Source organism: Eucalyptus grandis, chromosome 1, assembly GCF_016545825.1.
Source record: "Eucalyptus grandis isolate ANBG69807.140 chromosome 1, ASM1654582v1, whole genome shotgun sequence".
Classification (NCBI taxonomy): Eukaryota; Viridiplantae; Streptophyta; class Magnoliopsida; order Myrtales; family Myrtaceae; genus Eucalyptus; species Eucalyptus grandis.
The window spans coordinates 28,668,720-28,679,596 of NC_052612.1; positions in this window are offsets into that span (position 1 = coordinate 28,668,720).

Sequence of the window (10,877 nt, forward strand, 5' to 3'; positions counted from 1 at the left end):
GCCTTTGTACCGAGTAAGCACAAACAACATGGCGGACGACGGACGCACGGTGACGGGCGACGGACGAGTGGACGAACGGACACACAGCTTCTTCCTCCTCTCTCTCGGTTCCTCACTCTCTCAGCAACCCTCTCTCTCTCTCTCTCTCTCTCCCCCTTATGGACGACAACCCCCATAACCGGTCACTCCTTCCTTTTATTCCCCCTCAATACCATCATTAGCCATCATTAGAAGCCACCCAAGAAGACCAATAGATGAAGCCTTCTTTTTTGCCACTTGGCAAATCCATGCATGATGGGCTTGAGGGTTTGGGCTGGCTCCTCCCCCTTGTGGTCGACGGCAGCCCTCTTCATGGGCCTCATGGGCGAAGCCAATTTGGCCCACTTTAGGTCCAATACCCTTGGGCCTAAAGTTCAACCCTAATAAACCCCAAATTTCACTTTTAATAATTCATTTTTAATTCTCTCTTTTATAGATTTTAAATTCTCAATTTCATAAGGCTATAAATCTTGTAACATTTAAACTATAGGGATTAAATCTATGAGGTGCATAGCCAAGAATAAATTCTTCTTATTAATTTATCCTATAATACAAATTTTAATAACTCATGAACACAAATATATAACACTTGGTCTTAAAAGAAAAACAATGGCTAAAGCATAAACCATAGGTAATTTCATTACCTAATCACGGGCTTTAATACATCTAGAGGTTGCCTTGAATTTTTTTATTTTTTTTGGGATGCCACAATTCTCCCCTCCTTAGAGAATTTTGTCCTCGAAATTAGACACTACTCGTGCCCTTTTGAAACAAGTAGGGGTACTTTTCCTTCATCTAATCTTCACTTTCCCATGTGGCTTCCTCCATATCATGATGTCCCCATAATACCTTAACCAGTGGAATTGTCTTGATCCTAAGAATTTGTTCCTTCCGATCCAATACTTGTACAGGCTCTTCGATGTACCTCATTTTCTCATCCACTTCAATGGCTTCATGATCGAGTATGTGACCAGGATCCAGCTGGTACTTTCTCAGCATCGATACATGAAACACATCATGCAAATTTCCTAACTTAGGAGGCAGCGTTAAACGGTAAGCTACATCCCCTATCCTTTCAAGTATTTCAAAAGGTCCGACAAATCTAGAGCTTAACTTACCCTTTATTCCAAATCGAGATATTCCTTTCATTGGAAATACCTTAAGGAATACATGATCTCTTACGCTAAACTCCAAAGGCCTTCTACACCTATCTACGTAGTCCTTCTGCCTACTCTGAGCTGTTTTTAAGCCTTTTTTCTGATAATTTCAACAGCTTCAGTGGTAACTTGTACCAATTCAGGTCCTGTCAATTTCCTTTCACCTACTTCATTCCAACAGACAGGAGTCCTACATCTCCTTCCATATAATGCTTCATAGGGAGCCATGCCTATACTTTTCTGAAAACTATTATTATAAGCAAACTCCACCAAATGCAATCTTTCATCCCAATTTCCTTTGAAATCAATTACACAAGCTCTCAACATATCTTCTAATGTCTGAATTACTCTTTCTGTTTGTCCATCTATTTGGGGATGAAAGGCAGTACTAAACTGAAGTTTAGTTCCTAATGCAATTTGAAGACTCCGCAAAAAGTTCGAAGTAAATCTCGAATCCTGATATGAGGTAATAGTTACTGGAACTCCATGTAAGCGTACCACTTGACTTACATATATGTCCGCATATTTATCCATTGGGTAGTCCATGCGAACCGCTAGGAAATGAGCAGACTTAGTCAAACGGTCCATTATAACCTAGATAGAGTCATGACCACTTGACGTCCTTGGTAATCCTTGTATAAAGTCCATTGTTATATGTTCCCATTTCCATTCTGGTATGTCTAACGGTCTCAAGAGTCCCGCAGGTTTTCGATGTTCCGCTTTTACCTGTTGGCACATCAAACATTGAGAAACGTGCTTAGCCGTATCTGCTTTTATACCATTCTACCAAAATTGCTGATGTAAGTTCCTGTACATCTTTGTACTACCCGAATGGATACTATAATTATTCTTATGTGCCTCCGACATAATTTCCTTCTTTAATTCTTCGTTATTGGGAACACAAAGTCGTCCCTGGCATCTTACTATTCCTCCTTCAGAGATTTGAAATTCTGGTATTTTTCCTAAAGACACTGCATCTTTCATTTTCATGATCTTGGGGTCAGACTCTTGTAAGATTTTAATTTTCTGAATAATTTCAGGCTCAATCCTTAATGCACTAAGCATACCGGTAAGACAATCTACTTTTAATTTAAACTCTGAGTCCATTACGGACTTTAACAAGCTCCGTTCTGCCATTCTTAAACTGGCTATCTCCATAACCGACTTACGACTAAGAGCATCTGCTACCTTATTCACCTTCCCTGGATGGTATCTTATCTCACAATCATAATCCTTTATCAATTCCATCCACCTCCTTTGTCTCATGTTCAACTCCTTTTGTGAGAACAGATATTTCAAACTCTTATGGTCCATATAAATCTCAAACTTCTCCCCATACAAATAGTCCTCCATATTTTCAAGGCAAACACTATAGCTGCTAATTCTAAATCATGCGTTGGGTAGTTCAGTTCATGAGGTTTCAATTGTCTAGATGCATAGGCTATGACCTTGCCATGCTGCATCAAAATACATCCCAGTCCTTTGTGAGATGCATCACTATACACTGTAAAACCATCAAGTCCAGTTGGTATAGTCAGGATTGGAGCCGAGGTCAATTTCCTTTTAAGCTCCTGGAAACTTCTTTCACATTCCCCATTCCATTCAAATTTCACGTTCTTTCGAGTCAATTTAGTTAAAGGACCTGCCAATCGTGAAAATCCTTCAATAAACCTCCTATAATAACCAGCCAATCCTAAGAAACTCCGTATTTCAGTAGGTGTTGTTGGTCTCGGCCAATTTATTACCATCTCAACTTTCGCCGCGTCTACTACAATTCCTCCTCCTGATACTACATGCCCTAAAAATATTATCTAGTCCAGCCAAAATTCACACTTACTAAATTTAGCATACAGCTTATGCTCTCTCAGAGTTTGCAAAACTATCCTTAAGTGTTGTTCATGCTCTTTAGGTCCTCTCGAGTATATCAAGATGTCATCAATAAAAACAATCACAAACTGGTGTAAGTAAGGCTTAAATACCCTATTCATTAGATCCATAAATGTAGCCAGTGCATTTGTCAATCCAAATGGCATAACAAGGAACTCGTAGTGTCCATAACGAGTCCTAAACGCAGTCTTAGGGATGTCTTCCTTCTTAATTCTTAGCTGATGGTATCCCGACCTTAAGTCAATCTTAGAGAAGACCGAACTTCCCTGGAGTTGATCAAAAAGATCATCACTCCTAGGCAAAGGATATTTATTTTTAATGGTTACTTGATTTAGTTGCCTATAATCAATGCACAAGCGCATCGATCCATCTTTCTTTTTCACAAACAAGACCGGTGCACCCCAAGGTGAAGCACTTGGTCTAATTAATTCTTTGTCAAGCAACTCCTGTAATTGTACTTTCAATTCCTTCAATTCGACTAAGGCCATCCTATATGGGGCTTTTGATATAGGTCATGTTCTAGGCATTATTTCAATTTCAAACTCAATTTCTCGTTCCGGCGATAATCCAGGCAATTCCTCAGGAAATATACATCTTGGAATTCATTAACTACCTGAATTTCATCGAGCTTAGGCTCTTCCTTAGTATAATCTCTAACCATGGCCAGGTACTCTTGACATCCTTTGTCAAGTAACGCATGGGCTTCTATTCCTGAAATAAGTGCTACAGGTAGGTGGGTTTGACCTCCCAAAAATTCACAGCTAGACTGTAAGGTAGAGTAAATTGGATCACTTTCCCATAACAATCCATCTTGGCCCGATACTTATGAAGCTAATCCATTCCTATGATGACATCAAAATCATACATGGCCATTACGACTAAGTCTATTTCCATATCCTTTCCTCCCATTGTTACCTTACAAGTTCCACACACTAGCGTAGACAATAACATATCCTTTAAAGGCGTAGAAACACAAAGAGGCGTCTCAAGAGGCGTAGCTGCTATCTTATTCAATTGTCTATATCTTTCGGATATAAATGAATGCGTAGCACTCATATCAAACAATGCATATGCCTTTTTATCATTTATGAGGATCGTACTTGAGATAACATTTTTGGAAGCTTCCGCTTCCTCTTGGGTGATCGCATACACCCTTCCTTGTGCTAGTGGTCTTTGAGAATTTCTTGGTAAGTTTGGTCTAACAGCATTCCGCTGTGGCTATCGCACCGAGCCAATACTCACTTGCAACCTTTCCTGTGGGCAGTTTCTCTTAAGATGACCTATTTGTCCACAACCATAACATTTCGGTTGCCCATTGCAAGGTCCTGGGCCATGCCGCCCATCACACCTTCGACACTCTTCATTTCGATAAGGTGCTCTTTCTAAATTCAGGCTACCCCTGCCTTTTCCAAAGTTCCCGAAATTGCCCTTCTTCTTAGACTCCCAGGTCTGACCTTGACCTGTATAGGGTCTCTTACCCCATCTCACATCACCAAAAGACAAGGGTTTCTTATTCTCCGAATGTTCCCTTACCAATTCCTGTTCCACTAACTATGCCCTTTCATAGATCTCATTATAATTTCTTATGTTCAAAGGCACCAGTTGTTTCCTAATATCAGTCCTCAACCCTTTCATAAATCTCTAAGCTTTCTCTTCTTGATCCTCAATTAGTCTAAGGGCATATCTAGACAGTTTAGAAAATCTTGCCTCATACTGGTCTATTATTAGCTCCTTTTGTTCTAGTTGAACAAACTCTGTAATTTTCTTATCCTTAGCACAGTCAGAAAAATGCTTTCTGTTGAAAGCTCTCACAAACTCTTCCTAGTTAACATTAGTACTTAGTGGGAAGATTGTGTCCCTCGAAGCTCTCCACCAAAATTTTGTATTTCCCTCCAGCTGGTACTCTGCCAAAGTTATATTCTTAGCATCATTGCAGTCCAACAACCTGAAAATTTGTTCCACTCCATCAATCCAATGTTTCACCTCCTTAAGACTTCCCATTCCACTAAACTTAGGTAACTTCAGCTTCAAAAACTGTTCCACCAGTCCTTGAGTATGGCGTTCTGCTCTAGGTTGTTGCTGCGCCTGTCTTTCCATCAGATTTCCAATATTGGCCAATGCCTGCAGGATGTCTTCCATTCGGGGTTCATCCCTTGCAGCAGAGGCTTGAGCCCTCGATGGATGAGCACTTCCAGCTTGCACCATGACTTTCCTGCAATTTCCAAGCATTGCCTTAGGAATAATCTGAGACTCACTGTCTCCACTCAAAGCAACTATTACCACTACATAAGTAACATATACATGTTACTGGTACCTAAAAACAACTCAAAATAAACTACTAGGGATCTACGAGTGATTACTCATCACCCGTTTTTCAATGTTAATCATTTATTCCATTTTAATCCTATGGTGTGCATTGTCATCATGTTCCTCAATTTCTAAATGAGGCTCCTTATCACTCCAATCTATAACCATTGCTCTGATACCAAAAAGGGGGTTGTGGCACCCCGAAACACCTAAGGTCGCCACAGGTACCTATCACTATACGTAATGAACGCTAGTCACATCTCTTAGCAGAATCATTGTAGCTTATAGGCATATATTATTTTTTATTTTTTTTATTTTTTATCGGTCCCATCGCATCTTATTAGCGGAAGCATAATTGAAATGTCATCATCTCTCCCTCCGACTATCATGATACAATGCACACCACTAAGCACCATAGGAAAAGATAAAGCCGAACCACTTTTATTTATATATTTTCATGATGGATTTTCTTGGGTCGGTATAACAAAAGAAGGGCCAAGACTTTTGACTACACTCGGCCACAACCTCAAAAAAAGACAACTCAATCCTCTATGTCGATCATGCAAAATCCTCCATCTACTAGTGTTGGCTATTGTCCAAAAAGTTACAGCTCCTACTCCTCGCACGCGGGCAGTCACACCCATGCCGGTGCATCAGGCGGTGGTGGCGGCAACATCTCTCGCATCACTCCGTCTCGACGAACGTGGATAGATATGAACTCCTAAATGATCGGGCCCTCAGCCAGGCCCACATCATACATCACTAATGCGCGAACTTGAATGAACGTCAGGCTAGGGATGGTGGGACAATCGATCTCCACACACTCGACCTCCACATCCGAAGGAAGGCTGTAAAAGACGCCCCACGTGACAGCAAGGAGCGGCATCTTTCTAATCTGAAATATTGGTCCCCGAAGGGGTGAGTACAACCACTCAGCAGGTAAAGGACCCAATAAACCACTCAATGCATCACACAATACAATCATAACAATCATAGCATAACACATGTCATCCATGCATCCATGCATAACTTACCTTGAAGCCATGCATAGGTCATCATACCGCATGTACATACATCCTAATGTAATCATCACCATCATGTCATATATGTACCATCATGCCATGGGTGCACAGACATCCATGCACTTACCATCATGCCATAGGTGCACATACATCCATGCACTTACCATCATGCCATATGTGCACATACATCCATGCACTCATCATCATGCCATAGGTGCACATACATCCATGCACTCATCATCATGCATACATGTTGCCATAACATGCATAATTCAATTTCAATTTCCAAATTTTATTCTTTCATTTTGAACCGCCACATTTCTCTTTCCTGGGACCAGTATTTGCATACCACTTTTATCACTTGCACCCCACCTGGCATCGCGAGGAACCTCCGGCACAAACCTTTGGGCATCCGGCACACACCCTCCGGGCATCTCGTACCCCAACTGGCATCACGAGGTATCCCCCGGCTCAAACCTCCGGGCTTCCAGCACCACCACGCTCCGGGCATCTCGAAACTCCCGAGGACCCTCCGAAATTACGCCACTAGGCCACCGGGCATCCGGCATTTACACTCCCTGGCCAGGCATCCCGACACCTCCGATGGCCTTCTCATTTATCTTAGTTCACATTCACAATTATGGCTCAATTTTGACATGGCATGTGATATGATGGCAAACAAGATCATTTTCAGCATTTGATTCTTATATGTAGTTCCAATCATTATCATATATGCAGTAAGATCAAATCACTCATGACAACACAATCCATGGGGTCCACACAACTTAGAAAAATCCATACATCATGACTTTTTGAAATTTACCAAATTCCAGCTTGCACAATTTCAGAAAACATATAAATTAAATATCCATATGATCTGAAAAAATTATAAAATCCGAAAATGTGATAGGTCCACTACAAATTGATATGTTTTGTCTCAAGAGGTCCACTACAACTTTAATTAAGGGATCTAGGTGAGATTCTCAACAGATAGTCACTTTATAGTTCACGAAGTCGCTGGAGTCCAGTACAATACTTCCAGATCTATTCTCTTCAAAGGAAAAATCGTTTCACTAGGGTACAATTGTTAGTTTTACTTAAAATTTTAGTATGTTATTCTTCAGGATTTTCTCTACAACTTTCGTGAAGAAGTCGAAGTGAAATTTTCAGTAACAAGTGACATGCAACACACAAAACCACCAAGAGGTCGACAAAACAGTTTCAGATCTAGCGTTTTCGTAGAGGAAGGGTTTCACCCCTGAAAACTCAGTCATTTTGTCTCAAATTTTAGTATGTTATAATTTGAGATGTTGTCTACAACTTTTGTGAAGAAGTTGAAGCCAAAATTCAGCTCGAAATCCGCATGCAAGCCTCTACAACATTCTGGGTCAGATGGTATACTCGAAAACAGAATACTATTTCAAAAACAACACACTCAAGCTTCGGTTTCTCACACCCTAAACGTCCGAGACTTACCACCATTCAAACACATATGCAAGATACAATATGCAAGAGCAGAATATAGATCCCAACTTGCCTTTGTACCGAGTAAGCACAAACCACATGGCGGACGACGGACGCACGGTGACGGGCGACGGACGAGCGGACGGACGGACACACGGCTTCTTCCTCCTCTCTCTCGGTTCCTCACTCTCTCAGCAACCCTCTCTCTCTCTCTCTCTCTCTCTCTCTCTCTCTCTCTCTCTCTCCTTATGGATGACAACCCCCCATAACCGGTCACTCCTTCCTTTTATTCCCCCCTCAATACCATCATTAGCCATCATTAGAAGCCACCCAAGAAGACCAATAGATGAAGCCTTCTTTTTGCCACTTGGCAAATCCCATGCATGATGGGCTTGAGGGTTTGGGCCGGCTCCTCCCCCTAGTGGTCAACGGCAGCCCTCTTCATGAGCCTCATGGGCCAAGCCAATTTGGCCCACTTTAGGTCCAATACCCTTGGGCCTAAAGTTCAACCCTAATAAACCCCAAATTTCACTTTTAATAATTCTTTTTTAATTCTCTCTTTTATAGATTTCAAATTCTCAATTTCATATGGCCATAAATCTTGTAACATTTAAACTATAGGGATTAAATCTATGAGGTGCATAGCCAAGAATAAATTCTTCTTACTAATTTATCCTATAATACAAATTTTAATAACTCATGAACAGAAATATATAACACTTGGTCTTAAAAGAAAACCAACGGCTAAACCATAAACCATAGGTAATTTCATTACCTAATCATGGGCTTTAATACATCTAGAGGTTGCCTTGAAATTTTTTTTTTTTTTGGGATGCCACAGCGTCTTTGTATCAACTATTGGCAACTCAACCAGGTGATAATCGAGAATAAGTACCCGCTACCAAGGATTGACGACTTGTTTGACCATATGCTGGGAGCATTGATATTTTCCAAGATCGACTTGAGGACTGGGTAGCATCAGCTGAGGATAAGAAATGTAGATATACCAAAAACTATTTTTCGTACGCGTTATGGCCATTATGAATTTACCGTAATGCCGTTTGGTTTGATGAACGCCCAAGTTACTTTCAGGGATTGGATGAACCATGTATTCAAAGAGTATCTAGATCAGTTCGTGATAGTGTTCATTAACAACATCTTGGTGTACTTGAGGAGTCCAAAGGAGCACGAAAGACATTTGAGGAATTGAACATTCAAGAGTGTCACGATTTATTTTTAGGATACCATCTCATCTTTTGGAAAAATTCCGTCGAGCTCGAAATTTTGGCGGAAAAATCAAAATTGGCCAATTTAAAATCAAGGAATTCGAATGGGCACCTTAATTGGCAATTTTGGCAACCAATCTGAGTTGGTTTGTGGAGAATTAAAGGGAAATTCATGTGGAAGCTTCAAGGGGATAAATTGGACACCAAATTGAATTGATTTGGTGAGAATTTGAAGAAGAAATTCAAGAAATTCGTAGGAGCAGCTTGGGAGGCATTTTTGGCCTTCAAATTGGCTTGTTTGTAAAGCTTTGGAAGGGAAAATCACCATTGGTTGATGCCTTGACTTTAGGGGGCAGAAGACTTTGGTGTTCTAACACTCAAGTGTGTAGATATTTAAGCTTGGCTCCTATAGGCTACTTGCCTTGACTTGCTTCGACCCTTGTCCCCCTTGTCCTCCCCTTCCTCCTTGCCTTATGCAACCAAACCCCTCCTCCAAAACCTTGCTTCTTCTTCTTCTTCTTCATTTCATCTTTTGCATTCTCCATTTTCATTCCTTGCTGTTGTGCCTCACTAATCGACCCCTCGCCCACTAGCTTGATCAATGCCCTTGTCCACATCCCTGCCGTCTAGTCCCGCACTCGTCATCCGCCTACCACCAACCAGCTCACCAGCTTGTCATCCGCGACCCCGACTTGTCCGGCTCGTCCTCGTCAAGCAACCACCTCCGTCCCCTTCGGCTCGCCTTGAGCCAGCAGCAACTTCGCCCATTCTAGCTCGCCAACCACCATGAGCTGCAGCCTGTTTAGTAGCTCTAGGACTGAATTCCAGCCACAAGCAGTGAGGTTGTAGGCTGTTTTCCAGCCTCTTCTAGCCCTCCGTTGGACTCGTTGTAGGCACGGGATCTCACCGTCGTCGCGCCGTCGTTGCTGTGAACCCGTTTTTTTGCTAATCCAATGAGTTAATGCCCTAATCTTGGATTAGGAAGTTAATTACACTTAGTTAGGTGGATTAATGTTAATTAAGGATTAGTATAATCCTAGTTAGGATAATTAAAGGTTAGGAGAGTTAGTTGCCTAAGCTAGGTTAATTAGGTGGTTAGATAGATTAGTTAGTTAGCCTAACTAGATTAATGTAATTATCCTAGCTAGATTAGTTTAATTAGTTCAATTAGGTTGGTTAGATTAGCTTATGTAGATTAATTAAATGGCTTAATTTAAATAATTTGTAATTTATTTAATTAACTTACAATTTATTTAATTAATTATAATTAGCGTAAATTGTACCGGGATAGCCGGTTTGTAGAATTTTACGCTGATCATCATGGTTGAATTGATTTGTGAAATTGAGTGCTAAATTATGCAATTGGGTGCTTGGTGATGATTTTTTTAAATTATTATTGCAAAAATATAATTTTATGGTATTTAATTAGAAAAATGCCGGGCATCGGATTTTGACGCCAAAAATATTTTAAATACTATATAAAATCGTGGAATTTTGAAATGTGAGAGTATCATGTTTTGTGGATTGATTTGACTATGTGACCACGCACAATTATTTTATCGGGTATTTTTTAATATAAAGAAAATTGGTCAAATCCATTATTTGAAATGGAAGTATTTGAGTGCAAAGTATGATGTTCTTGGCCGAGCATGGATGTGCATGTGGTCATTATTAGAACTCATCCAGATGCATGCGGGACGATGCCTGATTAAGTTCAGATGCCTATGACAAAGGATGACGGTCGCAGTGAAGGCTGCGCCGATGCTCCTTTATGG